The sequence below is a fragment of the Stenella coeruleoalba genome (assembly GCF_951394435.1).
Source record: "Stenella coeruleoalba genome assembly, chromosome: 9".
NCBI classification, from domain to species: domain Eukaryota; kingdom Metazoa; phylum Chordata; class Mammalia; order Artiodactyla; family Delphinidae; genus Stenella; species Stenella coeruleoalba.
This window is the reverse complement of record NC_137155.1, coordinates 92917807-92942797: the sequence shown is the minus strand read 5'-3', so window position 1 is coordinate 92942797 and position 24991 is coordinate 92917807. Positions and strand designations below refer to the sequence as shown.

The 24991-nt window shown below is 40.0% G+C and overlaps 1 protein-coding gene and 1 pseudogene across 2 annotated transcripts in view; both read right to left on the bottom strand.

Annotated features, from left to right (window-relative positions):
- SSBP1 (single stranded DNA binding protein 1) overlaps positions 1 to 24991 on the bottom strand; it is a 68372-nt gene that overhangs the window by 31239 nt on the left and 12142 nt on the right. The window lies entirely within an intron of this gene.
- Positions 14322 to 15586, bottom strand: LOC307191947 (taste receptor type 2 member 3-like; annotated as a pseudogene). Its single transcript has 2 exons — positions 15367 to 15586; positions 14322 to 15155 (listed from the first exon to the last, which is right to left on the bottom strand). The product of its transcript is annotated as a taste receptor type 2 member 3-like (transcript).

Sequence of the window (24991 nt, the reverse complement as noted above, 5' to 3'; positions counted from 1 at the left end):
AGTGGAATTAGATTGGAAAGAAGGAGAAAGGCCAGGCTTCTTAGGAAGGCAGCACGGGTGTAGTAAAAAGGTTCTGTGCCAGGTGCCCGCGCTGCCTTGGGCACTCTATGAAGCTGCAATCAAGCCAGCACCCTCTCTGGGCCTCAGCTGTTCTACTAGTAATATAATAGCTTGTGGGACCGGATTTCTATTCATTAGGTAAGATGTGCAGAGCGCTTATCAGGTGCCAGGCAGTGGAGGAGGCACAGGAACACAGCAGGGAGCAGGCCCTGCTTCCAGGGTGCACACATTGTGCACCACCCCACCCAGCTGAGGGCCTGGAGCCTGAGAACTCTGCCTGCAGCTGTGGAGAGGCAGAGGGGAAAGCCATAACTGCCACTGGCCAGAAAACTTGGATGAGGCATGAACCTCTCCAAGAGCAAGGCTTCTACGGTGACTTTTGGATGGCAAACAAAACTGCCCTTCTCTCCCACCCTGCCGCACTTGAGGTCCTGGGCAGTGGAACTTCATGCAAAGCATGGCAGCCAACTGACGTGTATCCAGAAAGCCTGGTCTTGGCTCAAAGAAAAAAAAAATCACTAGAAATATAAAGATGGTTTCTTGACAGGCTGCTTTACAAGTGGTGTTAAGAAAGGCTAAACCACGTAGAGAACTGAGATAATTAGTTAATTCTAATAAGAATAATGTTTGTCTAAAAAATATCTAGCAATTAATGCACAGGTTCATCTTTTTCTTAACACACATTATTTCAAAATTATACCTATTTTCTACTTCATCTCATCAGGGGATACACAGTCTCTACTGGCAAAGATAACTGGATTACCTGCAATAATTTAGAAAAATGTGATCCTTTCCATGCAAAACATGAGAACTCAGTTTTGACTTCTGGAGTTTATTAAAATAAGCACTTTGCATTGCTTAGAGAGCAATAGCTCTGGTTTCTATTCTATTTTGCATGTTACTCTCTCATTTTATTTCAAAATTAAAGAAGAAATGAGAAGAAGAATTGAGAACAAAAATTTAATTAACTTGACAATTTTACAGGAAGTTAATTTTACTGTTGGCAATTCTCTAGAGTAAGGGCTGACTAGATCTTTCTCCCATGTCGTGGACACCTTCAACAGGTCTGATTCCTCGTGACCATTATGACAGAACAAAGGGACGGGTAGCCATCAGTGTCTCAGGGATGAGCCAGTGGTGGGCTCAGAGGGGGAAGAGCTGGAGATGATGGCAGAGAGGCTAGCCAAGGCATAGAAGCCACATGAAGGAGGAAGCAGCAGCTAAGGGACTTTGGTTTCAAAGACTAAGGTCTGCCACTTTCATCCAAAAAAATGCCTTCCCCCCACAAGTTGCCAGACCAAGTACAGCTCCATCTCCTATTCTACATCTGACATAGCTCAGGGACTCAAACATTTTGTATTCCTGGACATAGACTTTTCCAATGCCGCCCCAAATTGTGCCTACATTGCCACTAGATGGCATCTAGAAGGCAACTCTTCTGTAGCAACTGCTAACCTGAGCAAATTAATTCTTCTCTTAATGTACAGCATGTGTCTAAAAATTCAGAAATTGAGAAAATTAAGCATGTTATTAATTGGCACGTGTAATAGGAACAAAAGCTATAAATGTACACATATTCATCGTCTTTCCAGCTTCTTCCCCACCACTTTATGAAGAGGTGGCGTTCTCGCTCACTGGGTCAGCACCACCTCTTGGGTACTGGATTCAGGTATTTGCAGGGAGGATGAAGTGCCAAACTCCACCCTCCATGGCCTGCATGCAGCAAGGATCACGATAAGAGTATAAGCAGCAGCAGCATTGCTGGGGTAGAAAAAGTAAATGGTAGTGAGGGGACTTGGCAGATAAGAAAGCAGGAGCTATTTTCTCTGCTTCCGTAAGTATGAAAATTTGGGACGAGAAATAAGAAGACAAGATTTGGGACACCCTCTAGGAAGCATGGCTTAATGCCCCTTCCCTTGAGAATAAGCTGGACTTAGTATAAAACTCTTAGAGGAAAACATAGGCAGAACACTCTATGACATAAATCACAGCAAGATCCCTTTTGCCCCACCTCCTAGAGAAATGAAAATAAAAATAAACAAATGGGACCTAATGAAACTTAAAAGCTTTTGCACAGCAAAGGGAACCATAAACAAGACCAAAAGACAACCCTCAGAATGGGAGAAAATATTTGCAAATGAAGCAACTGACAAAGGATTAATCTCCACAATTTACAAGCAGCTCATGCAGCTCAATATCAAAAAAACAAACAACGCAATCCAAAAATGGGCAGAAGACCTAAATAGACATTTCTCCAAAGAAGATATACAGATTGTCAATAAACATATGAAAGAATGCTCAACATCATTAATCATTAGAGAAATGCAAATCAAAACTACAATGAGATATCATCTCACACCGGTCAGAATGGCCATCATCAAAAAATCTAGAAACAATAAATGCTGGAGAGGGTGTGGAGAAAAAGGAACACTCTTGCACTGCTGGTGGGAATGTAAATTGATACAGCCACTATGGAGAACAGTATGGAGGTTCCTTAAAAAACTACAAATAGAACTACCATATGACCTAGCAATCCCACTACTGGGCATATACCCTGAGAAAAACCATAATTCAAAAAGAGTCATGTACCAAAATGTTCATTGCAGCTCCATTTACAATAGCCAGGAGATGGAAGCAACCTAAGAGTCCATCATCAGATGAATGGATAAAGAAGATGTGGCACATATATACAAGGGAATATTACTCAGCTATAAAAAGAAATGACATTGAGTTATTTGTAGTGAGGTGGATGGACCTAGAGTCTATCATACAGAGTGAAGTAAGTCATGAAGAACATAGGGGTAAGACGGGAAAAAAGACACAGACCTACTAGAGAATGGACTTGAGGATATGGGGAGGGGGAAGGGTAAGCTGTGACAAAGTGAGAGAGTGGCATGGACATATATACACTACCAAACATAAAACAGCTAGCTAGTGGGAAGCAGCCACATAGCACAGGGAGATCAGCTCAGTGCTTTCTGACCACCAAGAGGGGTGGGATAGGGAGGGTGGTAGGGAGGGAGATGCAAGAGGGAAGAGATATGGGAACATATGTATATGTATAACTGATTCACTTTGTTATAAAGCAGAAACTAATACACCATAGTAAAGCAATTATACTCCAATAAAGATGTAAAAAAAAAAACTAAAAATAGAACTACCATACGACGCAGCAATCCCACTACTGGGCATATACCCTGAGAAAACCATAATTCAAAAAGAGTCATGTACCACAATGTTCACTGCAACTCTATTTACAATTGCCAGGACATAGAAGCAACCTACGTGTCCATCGACAGATGAATGGATAAAGAAGATGTGGCACATATATACAATGGAATATTACTCAGCCATAAAAAGAAACGAAATTGAGTTATTTGTAGTGAGGTGGATGGACCTAGAGTCTGTCATACAGTGTGAAGTAAGTCAGAAAGAGAAAAACAAATACTGTATGCTAACACATATATATGGAATCTAAAAAAAAAGGTCATGAAGAACCTAGGGGCAAGACAGGAATAAAGATGCAGACCTACTAGAGAATGGACTTGAGGACACGGGGAGGGGGAAGGGGAAGCTGGGACAAAGTGAGAGAGTGGCATGGACATATATACACTACCAAACATAAAATAGATAGTGGGAAGCAGCCGCATAGCACAGGGAGATCAGCTCGGTGCTTTGTGACCACCTAGAGGGGTGGGATAGGGAGGGTGGGAGGGAGACGCAAGAGGGAGGAGATATGGGGATATATGTATATGTATAGCTGATTCACTTTGTTATAAAGCAGAAACTAACACACCATTGTAAAGCAATTATACTCCAATAAAGATGTTAAAAAAAAATACCTGAGACAAATAACAATGAAAATACAACCATATAAAATCTATGGGATGCAGCAACAGCAGTCCTAAGAGGGAAGTTCACAGCAATACAGGCCTTTCTCAAAAAACAAGAAAAAAATCTCAAATAACCTAAACTACCACCTAAAAGAATTAGAAAAAGAAGAACAGACAAAACCTAAAGTCAGCAGAAGGAATAATAATAAAGATCAGAGAGGAAATAAATAAAATACAGATTTTAAAAAATAGGAAAAGAAACAATTAAACCAAGAGCTTATTTTTTGAAAGGATAAGCAAAATTGAGAAAGCTCTGGGCAGGCTTTCCAAGAAGAAAAGACAGTGGACTCAAATAAACAAAATAAGAAATGAAAGAGGAAGAATAACTGACACTGCAGAAATACAAAAAAACCGTAAGAGAATACTATGAACAATTAATTATATGCCAACAAATTGGACAACCTAGAAGAAATGGACAAGCTTCTAGAAACACAGAGCCCACCAAAACTGAATTAAGAAGAAATAGATAATTTGAACAGACCGATCACTAGAAGTGAAATAGAAATCTGTAATAAAAAAAAAAAAATCTCCCAGCAAACAAAAGTCCAAGACCAGATGGCTTCACTGCGGAATTCTAAAAAACTTACAAAGAAGAACTTATGCCAATCCTTCTCAAACTCTTCCAAAAGACTGAAGAGGAGGGAACAGTCCCAAAGTCATTCTATGAAGCCACCATCACCCTGATACCAAAACCAGACAAAGACACTGCCATAAAAGAAAATTACACGTTAATATCTTTGATGAATATAGATGAAAAAGTTCTCAACAAAATATTAGCAAACCGAATCCAACACCACATAAAAACATGATGAAGTTGGATTCATCCCAGGGTCACAAGGATGGTTCAACATACACAAATCAATTATTGTGATATACCACATCAACAAAAGAAAAGACAAAAACCACATGACCATCTCAATAGACACAGAAAAAGCATTTGATAAAATTCAACATCCATTCATGATAAAAACTCTTACCAAAGTGGTATTTGCTATTTATAGCAAATACATAACCAACATAATACTCAAAGGTGAAAAGCTGAAAGCCTTCCCACTAAAATCTGGAAAAGAAAAGGATGCCTAGTCTCACCACTTCTGTTCAACATAGTACTGGAAGTCCTAGCCACAGTAATCAGACAAGAAAAAGAAATAAACGGTACCCAAATTGGAAGGGAAGAGGTAAAATTGTCATTATATGTAGATGACATGATACTACATATAGAAAACCCTAAGGACTCCACACAAAAACTATTAGAATTGATAAACAAATTCAGCAAGAGAGCAGGATACAAGATTAATATACAGAAATTGGTTGCATTTCTTTACACCAATAATGAAATATCAGAAAGGGAAAGTAAAAAAAAAATCCCTTTTAAAATCACATCAAAAAAATACTTAGGAATAAACCTGACCAAGGAGATGAAAGACATACGCTGAGAACTATAAAACACTGATAAAGGAAACTGAAGGTGATTCAAAGAAATGGAAAGATATCCCAGGCTCTTGGATTGGAAGAATTAATATGCTTAAGTGGCCATACTACCCAAAGCAATCTACAGATTTAATGCAATCACTATCAAATTACCCAAGACATTTTTCATAGAACTAGAACAAATAATACTAAAATTTATACGGAAACACAAAACACCCAGAATTGCCAAAGCAATCCTGAGAAAAAAGAACAAAGCTGGAGGCATAACCCTCCCAAACTTTACACAATATTACAAAGCTATGGTAATCAAACCATCATGGTACTGGCACAAAAATAGACATATGGATCAATGGAACAGAACAGAGAGTCCAGAAATAAACCCACACACCTATGGTCAATAAGCTTCAACAAAGGAGGCAAGAATATATACAATGGAGAAAAGACAGTCTCTTCAGTAAGTGGTGTTGGGAAAGCTGGACAGCTGCATGTAAATCAATGAAACACTCCCTCACACCATACACACACACACACACACACACACACACACACACACACACACACGAACTCAAAAGGGCTTAAAGACTTAAAAATAAGACGTGATGTCATAAAACTCCTAGAAGAGAACGTAGGCAAAACATTATCTGACATAAATTATAGCAATGTTTTCTTAGGTCAGTCTCCCAAATTAATAGAAATAAAAGCAAAAATAAACAAATGGAACTTTTCAAACATAAGCTTTTGCACAACAAAGGGAAACATAAACAAAATGAAAAGACCCTACAGACTGGGAGAAAATATTTGCAAACAATGCGACTGACAAAGGCTTAATTTCCAAAATATACAAATAGCTCATACAGTTCAATATCAAAAAAACAAACAACCCCATAAAAAAATGGGCAGAAGATCTAAATAGACATCTCTCTAAAGAAGACATACAGATGGCTAATAGGCACATGAGAAAATGCTCAAAATCGCCAATTATCAGAGGACTGCAAATCAAAACTACAATGAGGTATCACCTCACACCTGTCAGAACAGACATCATCAAAAAGTCTACAAATAACAAATGCTAGATAGGGTGTGGAGAAAAGGGACCCCTTGTACACCGTTCGTGGGAATGTAAGTTGTGCTGCCACTATGAAAAAAGTCTGGAGGTTCCTTAAACAACTAAAAATAGAGCTACCAGATGATCCAACAATCTCACTCCTGGGCATATATCTGGAGAAAACTCTAATTCAAAAAGATACATGTACCCCAATGTTCATAGCAGCATTGTTTACAATAGCCAAGACATGGAAGCAACCTAAACATCCATCAACAGATAAATGGATAAAGAAGACATGGTGTACACATATACAATGGAATAATAGTCAGCCATAAAAAAAAGAATGAAATAATGCCCTTTGCAGCAACATGGATGAAACTAGAGATTATCATACTAAGTGAAATGTCAGACAGAGAAAGATAAATATCATATGATATCACTTACATGTGAAATCTAAAAACCGATACAAATGAACTTACAAAACAGAAACAGACTCACAGACATAGGAAACAAACTTATGGTTACCAAAGGGAAAAGGTAGGGGAGGGATAAATTAGGAGTTTGGGATTATCAGATATACACTACTATGTATAAAATAAACAACAAGGACCTACTGTATAGCACAGGGAACTATATTCAATATCTTGCAATAAACTATAATGGAAAAAAACCTGAAAAAGAATATATATACACCCACATATGTATGCTGACATATGGATATATATATGTATGTATCTGAATCACTTTGCTATACACCAGTAACTAACATAACATTGTAAATCAACTATACCTCAATTAAAAGAAAAAGTGTTAAATGTTCCAAAAAAGAGGGGGAAACCCAGTGTTGGGCAGTAACAGACCCAGTTCAGAGGTTGATATACCAAGCTGTTGGGTTCTCGGTAGCAGGAGGTACTATAATTAAGATGTGATCATGTTGGCTAGCGAGAACGAGTAAGCTGGCTCCATCTGAAGTTACTTCTAAAAGGGTCACTATGGAAAAAGTGTTAACAAAATCCTTTCTCCCCCTGCATGAGAATTCGACCTTCAGTTAAATATAAATATCTTACGGAGACCTCCTGCTTCCTTGAGTGTGATGGATGACTCTTAGGTGTGTATCCTTTGGCTCAACCCTGAGAGCTATGTCTATGAAATTATTACAAGAGAAATTGGATCCTTTGGGACATGAGGCTTCTATTTTAGGGAAGCTTCCACCCTTACCCAAATGTGGATCTCTTCTCCTTGCACCTGAACTGTATAACTGGCAGCAAGGACTCTGCAAAAGAAGAAGGTCTGACACTTCCCTGCTAGTGAACTGGATCCTTGAACTATACCCATCTGAGTACACTGCTGCCAGAGTGGCCTAAGACAGTCTTGTAAGTCTGACTACTTACTGGAAGCCAAGAAGGCTCACTTGTGGGCGTGCTGCACCTGTGAGTCCAAACTCCACTACCTGGCAGATCTGTAGGGAAAGTTTTAGGGCAAACAGTCAAAGCAAAAGGGTGACTTAGTTTATTTGATGAAGGTTTTAAATAATGAGATCAGTCACGGATCAATAGGAATTACAAACTTTGAATTGTTTTCAAAAGAGTACCACTATTGCTTAGGAGGAAGAAAGAAGAAAACTTTTATTTCTTGGACTTTTTTGAGTGCTTACTATGTTCCCAGCAGTGTACCAGGCATCACAAATCTCAGCTAATCTTCAAAACATTTCTAGGAGGGAGATCTGGTTATTTCTACATACAGGTGAGGAAAACTAAGATCAAAGAGAATAAGTGACTGCCAAGCGTCACAAAAAATCAGTGGTTAAGTTGGAACGTCTTTCTGAGACTGAGCTCTTTCCAGTACACTAGGCCGCCCCTCATTGGTTCATTCATTCATTCAATTGTTATTATCAGCCAGTCCCTTATACGTTAGGTGCTGGGGAAACAAAGAAGAATCACCCACAGCACAACCTGCCTTCAAAGAACACACAGAATAGTGGGAGAGACAAATATAGACTATTAGATCAGTGTATTAGGTGCTATAATAAGGAAAAACAAAGGGTACAGTGGGAGTGTTCAGGAAGGGCATTTAACACAACCTTGGACATTCACGAAAGCCTTCATTAAGGAGACATATAAATTAACTCTTGAGGATGCAAAGGGGTTATCCAAGCAAAAGGCTACAGTGGGAGGGAGAAGGATATTAGAACAGGGGGAGAACTCTACCTGAAGGCTCAGAGGTGACAAAGAGTGTGGTAAATTCAGAAAACAGAAGAATGGGGGGATGCAAGGAGAGGAAGAAGTGGTAACAGATAAAACTGGAAAGATAAATAAGAGACAGATCATGAAGTATCTACGCCATAGGTACAGATTTTGGACATAAATAATCATTACAGAAATTTGATCTAACATTTTAGGAAAACACACAGAATAAGTCCTTAACTTTATCTGAGAAAGCCAGAGAAAGTTTCCTGGAGGAGACAGGACTTTAAGGATAAGAGGATTTAACAAAGATGGTAAGTGAGAAAGGGAATTCTAGGCAAAGAAAGCAGCTTATGCAAGAGAGTAGCAGCTAGAAGAGTATGGATATTTGGGAACTAAAGTAGTTCAAGGTTCTTTTGAAAAAGTAAGGAATTGGAAGATGAAACCAGATAGGAAAATAGCGGCCAAGTGATGAATGGCTTCTCATTCCAAGCTAAGGCATTTGGACTTTATCCAAAGCAATGGAGAGTCACTGCAGGATTTTAAGAGAGGAGCACCATGATTGTATATTCACTGTATGAAGCCCACATCCCAGTAATGTGGAAATGCTTTGCTGGAAGGGGATGTAAATTGAAACAGGAAACTAGTTAGAATCCTGCTGCAGTCACTCTGATGGGTTGAAAAGAGCAGAAAAAGAGACTGGGGGGCATTTGAGAGAAAAATTTTTAGAGTACAACCAAAGGGATCTAGTGACCAAATGAATATTAAAGCTGAAGAAGAAGGAAGAATCTGGGATGATTTCCAAAATTCTAGTGCACTTGAGAAAACATAACACTTAACATATCTTTTAAAAAGACAAGAAGCATAGGCTGAAATAGGATTAGGCATTCAAGAGATTTTAGGTGGCAGGGAGCAAAGGAAGGTGAATAGAGTATTCAGACAGCAATGTAGGTCTGACACCTATAAAAAGGGAGGGAGAAGGAAGAATTGGATAGGAAGAGCCCTAGACTGCAACACAGTTCCAAAAAAGGTTCACCCAAGCTGATGGAGAGTGCTTGGGCCAAAACTGCCTGTTGGAAGAGTCTCATGTCTCAGTAGAACAGACCTACCTTAGTACTCCACAGTCTCCATCACTGGCTGACAGCAACCTGCAGGAAGTGTGGATCTCAGCAAAAGATCACCTGTGCCAGAACCCTCTGGTGATAAGAGGATTGCTTTATCATATCTGAAGCATCTGTTTCAATGATGTAGACATGGAATACTCATTTCTGTGTCTTTATTACCCACTAGATGCAATGTTGTTGAGAATAAGAACTGATCTAGTACAGTGTTTGGTGCAGAGAGAGTGTTAAATAAATGTCTGTGGTATGAATGAATGAACTAGATCAGGATAATCCAGAATCAAAATGGAGTAAGGAATTTATTTATTCCTGAAATATCACAGCAGCGTCTGACAGGTAGTCAGAACCCATCCCTTTCTCAAAGAGATCTGCCAGCTGAGCAGTAAGGTACAAACCTGAGCAACCAAGAAAGCTTCAGCAATCATCCCTCTCTGTGGCTGTGAGTGCCCTATTTGGCAACAGACAGATACCCAGCCTAGACGGAACATGTCAAGAAAGTCTACTCATGAACATCTGATAATATATTTTTCAGGGTTAACCTGGAAATATCGCTCTGGTCATTGGGCGAGCTCCACCAAGTTACAAGGACAATTTAATTATAGTGTGGGCAACAAAATTCACTCACTCTGCAAACTAAGATATGTCGAGAAAAAATAATGTTCCTAATTTTGTCTAAAAGTATTAGAGTTTTTCTCCTGAGTCTCCACCTGTGGTTGAGGGAAGAGTTTAATCCAATGGGATAATGCAAAGAATAGCTTCAGAAAAATGTTCATCTTCTACAGATTTAAAAATAAAAACCTCTGAGACATCCTCCCCATGCCATGCTTCTCTCCTGCCAGCACTCAAGGCTGAGTCTGTGCCTGCGCTTTGCTCCTACTGACTACAAACAGGGAGCTTTCAGCCAGTCTTCAAAGAGGAGGAAAACCAGCACTCTCACCTACCCTACCTGCAATCCCTTTTCTTTCTCCCTCTTCTCCTTTCCACTATCCCCCGGGGGCTGAAAATAGGCTTTCCCTTATATCATGTCCCCTTATACCACCAGCAACAATAAACTTCATGGATTCAGTGTCATAAGAGTAGGACTCCAAGAGGTACATACTTCCAGCTCAACCCTTGATAGGTTACTAATAGCTAATATTTGTTATGCATTTACTATGCTTTAGTTGCTAAAACACTTTCTATACATTTAATCCTCACACCAATCCCATGAAGGATGCCTATTTTATAGCAAAGGAAACTGTGAAGTCCAAGGAGGTTTAGTAACTTGCCAAAGATCATGCATCTAACAAGTGGTGGGGTCAGGATTTGAACCCAAATGTGTGATTCCAGAGCTAACATTCTTAGCCACTACATTATACATTTTTCTAGTCCAGCAAAATGTAGAAATACCAGAAAATAATACACAAGCAGCAGCAGCACTTGTTGGAGTTTATAAGGTCACTTTTGCTTTCTTAAAACAGAACTTCTCACAGATTATGAACAAATAACATTGACCTTCCTTTCCACTTATCCCAAATCAAGAAAATCACAAACACAACTTGCAGATCCTCTAGATAGCCCTGTTCGTCAACAGCTGGGAAATATCAGGGATATTGTATTGGTATAAGGTAAAGAGCATTGGTAAGCTCTGAAACTGTTTAAGAAATGTTGGAATGTAATTTGGGGGGGTGGTGGTTTTGTTTTGTTTTCCATTCATAATCCTCCTGGGACCAAACTATGGTTCAATCTCATTAACTGTGAGGAGCTATGAACTTGGCCTAAGAGGTCAGAGAGTATCAAAAACGAGTAGTTCCAGGAGACATGGAACATAGGGGGCCCTGGTGGAAACTTGGAAGGCTTCAGGAGGTACTGTCATAAGTTGCTGTTGATTCCTGTGCTAAAGCCCCACGCAATACACCGAAGAACAGATGCACTTGGCACAGACACGTGGCTTAGGAACAAGCTCCAGCATGTAACTGGACTCCAAATGCGGGGACAATTCTCATTCCCATACTTTGACCCTGGTCACAGTGTGGGAACCAAGCCATGCTCTGGTCCTCTGCGCATGAAACAACTAGATTTAAGAGTCTTAAGGGATTTAGCAACTAAATTTACTGAAAGCAAAACAAAACAAACAAAATGGCCGCTTCCAGGGTTTCTCAGACATGGGAGTGAGGCATCAGGTAGTTCTTCCCCATGGCCTGGGACTTGGTGAGGAGCTGGCAAATTAAGTATTTTCCCTGATAGATTCAGAAGACCATATCCTCCCCAAAACAGCTACACTTCCCGTCAGCGTGCCTCCAGCAGCAAGACTCCTTTCCTCGGCAACCCACCCACTACTCAGACCCATATCCCCACTCCCACCCCAGACTTGGATTAAGGGAAGTCCACATATTGATGAAGTTGCATAACAAAGTCTGAGCTTTTCCATGTGTCACCTCCAAATTTCTCTGAAAGTGGAAACAGGAGAGGGGTTGGGAATGCCACACCTATGAATCTGATTTCATTTACTCCCAGGGAAGGAAACTCTGCACTCAGCCAATTGGACTACCACAACAGGCTCCCTTATCAGGAAATTCTACATTTTCCATCCATATTCCAGGCTCCAGTGGAATGAACAGTAGTGGTAACTTGAGCAAGTCTACTGCACCACATCTGAATCTGTTAGATCAGGGTAGGATTTAATGGAGCCTCAGAAGAAATTTCTCAGTCAGAGGAGGAGTCCTTCAGAAGTTAGCCAAAGGCACCAGGAAACAAACAACAACCAAGCCAAAATCTCTAGTAAAATGTTATGTTCAATTAAAAGAGAAGAAAATCCCCACACCCAAAGCAGAAGGCAGAATCAGGAACTCAGGTAAGGGCTAAAGAACCAGAAAGTCAGGGCTAGGTAGAGAAGCTGTCAAAGTGACAGGAAGTAGGAACGAGTGTTCAGAGTGGGTGAGGATGAATCCCAGAGCAGGCTTTAGGGTGAACAAAGCAGACACCAACTGAGACAGCATGGTTATTCCACCGTTAAACTTCCCTGTGCTGAAAAGAAGCAGATATTTTTATTAATTACAGAAGTACTCGTTTCAGAATCCTTCTTTTTTAGTGAATTACGAATGAATATTAAATCATTCTTATAAGTTTCAACAGATACCTTTTTGAAAGAGAATTTTAAGTTATGTCAGGATTAGGAATTCTCCTAGCAGCCCCGAGAGGTATGTATCAATTTGAAAGCAAACAATACAGACCAAAAGACATTTTGAAAATGTCTATAATTTTGAAAATGAATATATAAATCAGAACAACCCGAGAATTCATTTTTGGTTACATATGACAAAATGCCAAGTAATGTGGTGATCTTTCATGCTATGTCAGAATGTAACCCTTTCATAAAATAACAACAATAGTAATAATAGCAGTATTTATTGATTATTTACTCCATGTGGGACTCTAAGCAGTTTTCATGTGTTAACTCACTCATTCCTTCCAACAACCTATCAAGAAAATACTGTTACTATTCCCATTTTACAAATGAGGAAAGTGAAATAGAGAGAGGTTAAGAAACTTCCCCAAGGTCACCCAGTTTGTAAGGGCAGGGTCAGGATTTGAACACAGGCCGTCTGGTACACATTCTTAGCCCCAAAACTTTATACCTGAGGGCCCCATTAGTGATAGAAATCCAGATTCAGAATTGCCATGTGTCCTAAATATGTTTACAAGTTTGAGATCTCAAGCAACAATATTCTCATTGACTTGTCAGCACTGTTCAGTGACAGGAAGGAAATCAATACCTACATAATTTTATTAAAATAAAAGTGATTATACTTACAAAAACTGCTTATATATTTTTTTATAAAACTCTGAAATTTTAAAAGCAGATATGCATCTTGGTTAATTAAACAAACCAAAAAACTGTTGGGATTTTTGCCCAGTCTAAAAACTTAAAAATGACTTGAAAATCTACTTTAGCAAAATGATAAAGGAATGCAAAGGATGACTGAAATTGAAGTAAAATGACTTAACCACCAGACTGGATTAGAACCTAGCATCCAAGGGTCTTGATTTTCATTCCACTGCTTGTCATTACACAGTGGATTTGTGGAAACTGGTCTCTTGTGGGAATTGCTGTTACCACACAATTCATGGTCTGTTACGCTAACAGCTTCACCTACTGCATGCTGACACAATACACTGAGCTGAAATGATGGCACACATTGTCTCATGAATCTCTAAAACCCCATGAGGTCAGTATCACAGTCCGCATTTTTAAAAGGGGGAAGAGAGGTAATTAAAGTAACTCACCTAAGGCCAAAAAGTCTTGGAAAATGGACAGAACCAGAATTCAAATCCAAGTCTGTGGGACTGCAATGCTTTTACTCTCTCCCCTGTAGATCACTACATTGCTATCAGTATAAACTTTAAGTTAAAGTTAATAATCAGCTCATTATGTTGAGCTGATAGTTATTAAAATACAACTCCATGTCTATATAGTGAGTGTTTTACCACACTGACACTTTCCAAAGACTATCCTCTCCAAAACAACCATACAAGGAGAGGCCACGAGAAGTGTCCCGAGTGGGACAGAATGAAGCAGTAGTGTCTCTCCTACTGATGTGACAGAAGTGGTGCCAAGGGAGGGTAAGGAAGAGCCCTGTAATCCTGAGCCAGGTCTAAGGACTCCTAGGCTCCCTCCTGTGCCCGCAGATGCTCTATGGAAAAACGGGTTCCTTGGATCCAGGCTTCAGATGACCAGGCTCACACCAAAGCATCTCCATGAACATCTGCTTCAGCTTATTATTCCCCAGAATGAGAATATATGAGCGGCCAGCAGGATATAACATTGTAATTACTTCTCCAGTCATCATAATCACCTCAGTTGCTGGTAGAAATAACTGGATGTCAAAATTGCAAAGAAAAGAAAGTAAAGTAGGAAGAGAAAGAGGAAGGAAAGGATGATTTTGATGGCCCTCTTTTGGGCCTCAGTACTTGGATATCTGGAGCCGGTAAAGTTTTGCTGCATCTGCCGCATACGCCTCCCCAGAGAGAGGATGAGCAGAAAGTAGGAAGCTAGAGATACAATTAAGGGAGGGAGGTCCCACACAGTGCCAAGAAAATGGATCAGCTTATATTCATTTCTTTTCTTTCTAAAGGGTTCAGTCACATTCCCTGTTCCATCAATTCCACTGAGAACAGACTAGATCTTAAATTCATGGATCAGAGAGACGGCACTGCTACATGATAAGAGCAGGGTACCAACAGCATCCATACAACCAACCTGGAAACTCTCCACTTGAGCCAGAGGAACGTAGGATGGGAGAAACTGGCGACTTTCAGGCAGTAGAAGACACTGAGACAGGTGGCAAGCCAAATGCTCAGATGGTTTGTAAATGTCCAGAAAATATCACTAATCTGCATGACTGCAAATTATTCATCGTGGAGTTTGGAAGAGAACACCATCAATCAAGAGAATCCACAGCAGAGGGCTTCCCTGGTGGCGCAGTGGTTGAGAGTCCGCCTGCCGATGCAGGGGACACGGGTTCGTGCCGCAGTCCGGGAAGATCCCACATGCCGCGGAGCAGCTGGGCCCGTGAGCCATGGCTGCTGAGCCTGCGCGTCCGGAGCCTGTGCTCCGCAACGGGAGAGGCCGCAACAGTGAGAGGACCGCGTACCGCAAAAAAAAAAAAAAGAGAATCCACAGCAGAACAATCCTGGAGAGACCCCGGTTAGTGATGATGAAGTCAGACAAAGAGGTTCTCTTGTTCTTGAACCAGCTGCTACCATTGACCAACCCATGAAACTATTCCCCGGCATTCCCAGAATGAACTGAGTGGCAGTCAGAACCAGAAACCCGCACTCGGTGAGTCCCAGCATGTCAGCTATTAGGCAGACCTGATCTTCGTTCTTTCTGTGGATGAACACTCTCTTGCTAACCTGAAATCTGTTAATCACCTCTACCTGCTGCTTCTCTGTACCTGTCTCTTGTCTCTGCCCAATTTAGTCTGTTGTGGAGCACAATTTAGCAAACCCTCTCTGCTCTTTCAGGTTAGTCTGTCCTCTTCAGAGACGACATGGATTGTCACATTCCATCTATGATCTAAACTCAGAAGCTCTTTGCCGAAATGCAAATAGAGTAGTGTCCAGTGTCACAAAGAGAAAGAAGAGATCTGAGTCACAAAGAAGATGCAGGATTTGGACTCAGTTTCAAAGGCAGAAGGGTTCTGAGCCACCCAGAACGGAAAGGTGTGTCACCAGAAGGGTCGCACAGAATCACTCAGAAGAGTGCAAAGTCTTACTCTTCAGGAGGGAGGACTCAGGGACATATACAAAAGGGCGAAATATCAGAATTCCACTATAAGGCACTATTACAGTCACCCTGGAGGGAGGTTTACATTCATAAAATAGAAAAGGTTCAGTGTCAATGGTCCTGGATTAGAATTAAAAAGTGTGCCTCTTAGAGTATGCCTTACATGAAGGGGCTACAAGCTCTTCCCTAGTGAGCCATAGCATCGGAAATTCTTAACTACCTGAATATTTAGTGATAACAATAATGAAGTATCATATGAGCTACTCAAAGTATGGATTTTTTCAGAGGGATGACCACTGTATTGATATGTCAGTAATAGTTCAGGCTGACAGAAAACACACAGACACTCTGTCAACCGAAACACTGCCTTACAGATTTTGACTATAACCAATAGTAATACTTTTTATATTGTCTTACATATATATAAAACATATATATGTATGTATATATATACATGTCACAGCAGAGAGATCAGCAATATATATAAAATGATAAGTAGTATGCAGCCTTCCAAGTCCCTTAAAGTCCTGACCTGGAGAATGCACAATGGCCAGTAATAAGTCTAAGTGAGCATCTTATCAGGATCCTAAAGGCCCACCCTCAAACTATATATGCATAAATACATTCTGTATGTGGCTAACATGGACGATTTTCCATTTCCATTGCCTCCACCGTGGTCCAAGCTACCATGATCTCTCATATGAACTGCTCAATGGCCTCCTAACCCATTTCTCTACTTCTAATCTTTTCTCCCATAATACATTCTCCATACAGCCCCAAGAATGATCCTGTTAAAGTGTAAATTAGATCATTCCACTCCACTACTTAAAACACTTCACTGGCTTCCCAGTGCAACTGCACAAAATATAAACTCCTCATAGTATACTGTATACTGAGAATCTCTTCTAAATTTCCTTCTGCATGCAACAGAATTCAAGATAAATTTTATAATATCACATGGTCTGTGTTAAGGAACAGGTTTTACTGGAGTAAGAGAAAACTTCTATATCCACAACAGAAATGGAAGCATGGTTCCTCCTCACCCTCCTATGACTGCACCGAGGGACCTGGGCACTGTTAGGTTAGCAGTATACATCTGTATGCCAGTGGAGATACCTCATCCTCTCTATTGGCCTCACTTCTTGTAACAAAAGTGTGAAAGCAATTTTGTCAGTAGGAAAATAAACAGTCTGCCTAATGCCAGAAAATCTGGATTTGGGAAGCCAGCTATTACAGGAGCTGTCTAGGAAGCCACCTGACCAACACCTGGGGAACTTAGATGTTCTAGTTCCCAGTGTTAGAAGGAGAAAGTCATCAATTCTGTGGGAATTGAGCTTATATGAAACACATAAGTGCTTCACAGAAGTGAAAGAAGTGAAAGAAAGATAAACAGGTTATCTTTTCCCAGATAACCTGTTGTCCAGGCAACCTAGATTGAACTCCTAGGGTTATTTTTGGATGACTTTCATCTTTGCAGTATAAATTTCCTATAAGAAGTGTTCAAATTTCCCAGTTTGTCCGGGACAATTATGGTTAGGTGCCTGTTGCTCCGAGTAATTTGTTAATAATGCACCCTTTTGGTGTTTTACTCACTGAATACCATCTGGCCCTAAGCTCAGTCCTTGGAACACAGTAGAACCTCAATAAATATATATGGAATAAATAAATTTTCCAGAAGTTTTATTTTTGCTTTTATCTCAAGTTTTTGATTCATTTTCTAATATCGTTGGATTTCAGGAAAAATAATGGAAAATAAATGAACTAGAAATTAAATCTTATTTCTGTACTGCCACTCATTCATCTAACATTTCTTGAGCATCTACTATGTGACAGGAAGTGTACCAGGTACAAGAAATCATGGACTAGAAAGCAAGAGAGACATATCTACAAAAAAATTACATAACGATGTGACCAATGCTTTAAGAGATAGATACAAAATATACATGTTTGCACAGAGAAGGGACCAAATTCTGCCTGGAATAGTCACAGGCTTGAAAGAGGAGATAACATTTGAGATATGTTTTTTAAAATAAATGGGAGTTCACCTGGCAGGCAAGGTAAAGAAATGGGAATTCCATGCACTACCGAAATAGATGATGATTTATCCACCAACATACCCACAGACTATCCAAGCAAGAAAATAATAAACATACATAATACTTAATTACAGGCTATGCACTGTTTTAAGGTAGCTAGAGTAAGTCACTTAATTTTTAACGCATGAGGTGAGTTCTATTATTGTCCCCATTTTTAAGGAGGAGGAAACCAAGGCTCAGAGATTCTCATAGAGCTAGTAATCAGTTCAGCGAGGATTCTGACCCAGGCACTCTGGCTTCAGAATCCATTGCCTTAACTAAAGACCTCAAAGATCACCTATTGATGACACCTCAATAAATACAAGAAAAAAATGGGGACTTGAGCAGTAATGTTATGTCAGAGACAAGATCTTAGATCCCCTCTCTTTTAGATCACACTGCATCATCTGCTCTGGTTCTTAATGGTCCCTATAAACTCTCAAACCATGGGCTGCACCTCAAACCAACAGGTGTTTTATTGAGAACCCTCTGGGTCCCATTCTCTTCCTTTAACATCACTCCTCATTTATCTATATAACACATTTTATCAATTAGGGATCTGCTACTATGGTAAAATGGAAAAAATCCCAGAAGATAGTAACCTAGGTTTCTTGCATCCTTCCCATAGAAATGCTTTAAGCTAATTATGTGACATTAGGCAAGTGTCTTGATCTTTCTGATCCTCAGGTTGGAAATAAATAAAGAGGAGGTACCAGACAGTCAATATGAATGAATGCTTTAAGGACCTGGGTTCTGGAATCAGGCCTAGATTTGAATCTGAGTGTCACTGCTCATTAGCTATGTGATCTTAGGCAAGCTAATCTTCCTAAACTTAAATTTGCTCATCTGTGAAATAGGCATAATAATAGTACCTATCACAGAATTGTTACAGTGATTAAGATAGTGACTATAAAAATGTAAAATGCAGGAGTGTTTTTTAAACGTTATCTATTAATAGGGTCACTGCCCTACACATTACCCATACTTAGGATATTTTTATGAAAACTGCTATTCTTTTAATGTAATATTTAATACATATAAAAATACATGTAACATATAGGTAAATTATAAAGCAAACAAAATAAGTACCCATAATCCCACCACCCAACTTAAGTAAAACATCACCAGTGGTACCATGGCACACGAGTGCTTCTTCTCTGTCCTACCCCTTGTTCCGTCCCTCAGCTTCCTATGGTAACTCTTCTTGAATTCTGTATTTATCATTCCTTTTCGAATAGTTCTATCATATAGGTATCTACCCATTAAAATATTGTATACCTGATTTTAACATTTATAAAAACAACATGCTATTAACAAATATCCTCTGCAACCAGAGGAACACTCTGTTTATAAAAGCTATTCCTGTTACAGGATAACTGTAATTCATTTACCCAGCTGTATGATAATCTACTGTGTGAGCATTTATTTATCCATTCTCTGTGGATGAACCTTGGGGTTGTTTGCAGTTTTGTACTGTTAGGTACATTATTGCTATGGACACCTTTGGACCTGTTTCTTGGGCCACATGGGTAAGAGTTTCCTATAGAGTGTACCTTAAAGGTTGAATAACTAGGTGAAATTTCAACAATATCAAAATGATTTCTCAAACAAGGCAAGTTAATCTCCCTCAAAAAGAGGTGCCAATTCACACTCCCCCCACTAGTTTCCATTGGTCGACAACATCCTCCTTCACACTTTGTTCTTTCAAATGTGTTGAAATTCACTAGCATGGAGGTCTTGAAAGTTCATTGCAGTTTCTGGTTTTCATTTCCTGGATTAATAAGGTTGACCACATTTTAATATATTAATGGATTATATTTCCTTCTCTGTGAAATGCCTGTGTCTTTGACCATTTTTGTACTAAGCTGTCATTTTCTTATTTCTCCATAGGTTTTCATATATTCTAGATCATATTCTTTTTGCTTTGTAGGTCTTTATATGTTCCAGATTGTATTTCAGTTATATTATTTCAAATATCTTCTCTGCCAGTTTGTGACTTGTCATTTTGCTTTCTTTATGGTGATTTTTGGTTTAAAAAAAAGGTTATTTTTAACAGTTAAATTTATCATTCTTTTCTAAATTCAAGTTATTTTTAAAAAAACAAAACTCCACATCCCCAAATTATAAAGCCATTGTCCTATATTTTCTTCCCAAAAACTTTTTTTCTAAAGAAGGGGGAAAGTTCCCCCTTAATTTTTACCTCCTATTGTTTATTTATTTAGGCCACCCCACACGACTTGCAGGATCCTAGTTCCCTGACCAGGGATCAAACCCGGGCCCCCAGCAGTGGAAACACCGAGTCCTAACCACTAGACCGCCAGGGAATTCACCTCTTCCAAAATTTTTGTTTTTCCTTTTACTCTTTGAATAACCAAGAATTGACTTTTGCATAAGGTGTAAGGTAGAGATCCAATTTCACTTTTTTCTATTGATTTATGGATGACAAATTTTCCTAGCATCATTTATTGAATAATTTATACTTTACCCAGTGATCTAGAATGCCACTTTCGTCATATATACTTTCCATATATGCATGGTCTGTTTGTGGGTTCTCTATTCTACACCACTGTTCTATTTGTTTATTCCTGCATCCATAGTATACTTAATCACTGTAACGTTACTTTCAAAAAAGAAAACTGTCTTGCCGACTGGCAGAGCAAGCCCCCCATCTCACTCTTCCTCTTCAGGAACATGCTGCCTGGTCTTAGATCTCTGCTCAACAATATATCTTTCGAATCAACTTGTCCAGTTGCCCCAAAACACTTCTGGGAATTTTTGATCTGTAAACATCAACTTGGGGAAGGTTGACATCTTTACACTGTGATGCTTCCAATAAATAAAAATGGTGTACCAATGTGTTTAAGTCTTCTTTTAATGTATTTCAATAAGTTTTATGTCCTCCATAGGAACCACACACCTGGAGACATCTTTCATCTTCTGATGCTCTTGTATACGGCATCTTTTTAAAACTACATTTTCTCTGCTGTTGTTTGCGATTGACTTTGGTATACTGATCTTATTTCCAGCAACACTTAATTACTCATCCATAGATTCTTTTGTATCTTCTATGTAATCAGAGCCTTGTAAATTTCTTCCTTTCCTGTCTTAAAACTTTTTCTTTCCCTTCCTAACTGTGCCCTGATACAACAGATTAGTTCCTCCAAAGAGATACCAGAGAGCTCTCATTCTCTCTCTCTGCCAACGCTCACAAATAAGAGGTCATGTGAGCACACAGTGAGATGTTGGTCACCTATAAGCCAGGAACACAGGCCTCACAAGAAACCATGCTGGTACCCTGACCTTGGGGCTTCCAGCCTCCAGAATAGTGAGAAAATAAATGCCTCTTGTTTACATCTCCTAGCCTATGGTATTTTGTTATAGCAGCCCCAACTAAGACATCCAATGATGCAAATAAGAACTATGTTATACTTAGGATCCGGTTATTTTCCTGTGGGAAATCTGCTCCCTCCAGATTATCTAGTCTGCTATACTGCCAGGAGAAGCATAAGGGCAGTACTTCTGTTCTCAAGTGTTCCTTTATTTAACAGGGGGCTGTTAACTCAGGGTCCTCATTAGGGACTTCAAGCAAAATTAAACAATATTTATTTGATGAGTGTGTGCTCATATTCATGCTTTTTAAGGCTAATTGCTAAGGTTTTGTGTGTCTTTGTTCCAATCCCCTCCTCAAATTTAGAATGAGACATAAGTTAAAAGCCCGAAGGACTGTGGGAGCAGAGGTGAGATTTTTCTTCTACTTACAGTGGAAGTCGCCCAAGAGAAAGGCAAGAGTAATGAGTTGATCACGTATATGGAGATAAAGGTAAGAATGTGTAAATTCGTAAGGATTAGGCTTAACTGCAAAGCACAAATCAGTGGCTTAAACAAGGTAGAGATTTATTTGTGTCTCCAAAAGAAGTCCAGAAGTAGACTGTCCAGGACTGGTATGGTGGTTCCATGGTCATCACGGATCCCAACTTCTTCTGTCTTCCATCCTGAAGATAGTATCATGCTCCAAGACCACTAGTGGAGATTCAGCCACAGAGTCCACATTTCAGACAAGAAAAAGCCAAATGAGGGTTTAGAGAAGCACACAGGATAAGCCTCCCAACAGAGTTAGTTCACTGAAGGAACTTCCCTGGAAACACCATCAAATAAGTTCTGCTTATAGCCCCTTAGCAATCCTTAACTGCAAAGGAGAATAGAAATACAATATTTTAGCTGTTCACACTGTCATCCCCAATAAAATATGGGTTCTGTAAATGTAGAAGGAGTAATAGATATTGGGTATCATATTAACGTTTTTTGGTTTTTGTTTTTTAATGACGTTTCTCATTTTCTGTATTTTACGATGCTTTGACATCTTGGGGCCTGGCAGACCCTGGGAGGGACTTTCCCCACTCCACCCCCAAACGATAGCTGATTCCTAGAAATAGTAAAGGACTTGCCCACAAGAATGCCTTTGATATGCACACCAAGCAACCCTGAGTTCATAGCCCTCATTGGCCTTTCATCAGGCTCCTGAAGTCCAGGACACTACTCCTCTGCCTGAAATCACCCCAGGGCAAGGTACCTGACAACTAGGGACCACCCCTATTACCCACTGCCTGCTGAAGTGTATTCAAACTGTCCAATCCTAAACTTGCTCAGCGCTCCTATCCTGTCTCACCCATTCTTTCCCCATGAAAACAACAATAAAAGCTCTGACCCATGCTTTTCCCTTGCTCCTTCTGCCTCCTGACCTACCCTGGTACCTCTCCGTGTGGTGCTGGCATGGTGTGTTGCACGCCCTCCTCTTGAGAACTGTTAAGTAATAAACTCTTCGTTCAAAGGCAGTTCTCTCTGTGTCTGTCATCATACCATTCCTGATTAGAACAAATCCCATGTACATCGTAAAACAGGTAGGCAACTGGAAATCCTTCCCACAATATGGTTTTCCACAACAGGAAGCTGGAATCCTGGCATCATCTGAAAGTTATCTCACAAAAATCTGCTTACAATGTGTCTGGCAGAAGAAAAATAAAGTCACTCTTGCCTCAGCATCTCTTCTGAGCGCCAGACTCGTTAACCTTCACCCTCCCAAATATAAGCTAGAAAGTCTACAGTTAAACTATTTTCAAAACTAAACTCAATATCTTCGCTCTTCTCAAATCTGCTGCCACATCCATGTTCCTTAGTCTCTAATAAGACGTCATCATCTACACAGCTGCCCAAGCGAAGTTTCAAAATTATCTTCTGGAGTCCCCCGAAGTGGCCTCTGGGATGCTTTCAGGCACCCGGGTAGACCCACGCAGTCCACCAGGGGGGTCACTAGAGGCCACAGAGCTCTAAATTGCGGCCGGACAGCGTGACCAGGAGTAAGTGTAACACACACCGGACGCCAAGACTGAGGACGGATGGGAGGGGAGTGTATGATATTGACATGTTGGAATATTCTGTATACATTGGGTTAAGTAAACGTATTAAAATTTAGAAAAAAAAATTATCTTCTGATTGCCTTTTCTCTTACCACCAACACCTGTTCTGTCACCACTAGGTGCTGGACAGGAGCTATGCGTCCTCGGTTGTCTCCAACCCAGAGCCTAGCACAGGATCTGGCACGTACTTGGTACGCGACGAATGAGTCGATGTGAATCCTAAACATCCCTCGTGTCACCTCTCATCCCCACTTTACTAACCTTTCCAGGCTTATTCAGTAGCTTCCTAACTACCGCCAGGCTTTGCTCCTTCTAACCCTTCAACTGTCTTCACAGTTCTTTCTAAAGCACAATTCTGATAAGATGTCGCTGTTTTAAAACCTTCTATGGATCCCCATTGCCAAAGTCCTCTGCAAGCTTTCAACACCCTTTACAATCTAGCCTCAAATACCTTTCGTGTTTTATCTTCGAATGCTTCGTATACTTTTAAGTTTCTGGACCTTCGTTCGTGCCGTTTCTTCTGCTGAAAACTAACCTAACTATTCTCTTCTGCGCCCCGCTGGACTCTGTTTCTACCGTGACTAGAGTGTCTCTCCCATCGTATCACACTTGCCTACACAACTCCTGCTTTTACCTCCCCCATTCAACCCGCACCACCCTACATTGCGAGTCCCTTCAGTGCAGGAGTCCTGTTATATTCACCGCTACATCCACACTGTACGGCTGCATGGCATATAGCAGGTGCCCACATGGCCTCTGAGTGTAAAAAAGATGCCCAGGTTAATAGTAAACAGCCATAGAAGATTAACAACAAACCAAAGAAAAAAAATGACCAAAGTGGAATACGTGCTCAGTAATCCACGGACATTAATAACTCAACAAAAAAAGGTCGAGTACAATAAACTGAAATTAAAATGCTCTCCTAAGTATCTCCTGAGACTTGGTGAGATGGGCATGGTGACTGAGAGATACACCTTGTTTAAAATAACTGCAACAGCAGTAACAATAGCCAGCATGTATTGAGCACTTGATTCAGTTACTATGTGCTAAGTAAGTTACATGTATTACTTACTGTGTTCTTCACAGTAGGCCTATAAAAGTACAACTACTATTATCCCTGTTTTATTCACAGGAAAACAAAACAACAAAAATCAAAGGCATGGAAAGTTAAGAAACACACCAGAGTTCACCCAGCTGCTCTTGAGTAAAGCAAAAATTCAAATGCAGGCTTTCTGACTGCACAGCCTTAAGTGAACTATTATGACAGACCACCATTTTCCCAAATGACTGGTACAGCAGAAAAACTAAAAAATGTCAAGATGTACACTTATTTGGACAAATAGGACCCTAAGGTCCAAAGCATGGCAGAGAGCTAATGGATGAAGGGTAAAGAGAGAAAAAGAAAAATTTCAGTATTGTGGATGCATGACTCTGACAGCCGAAAAGGCTACACATCAGCCTATCACAGACTGTGGGACTAGCACAGGGGCCAAGTATAGTA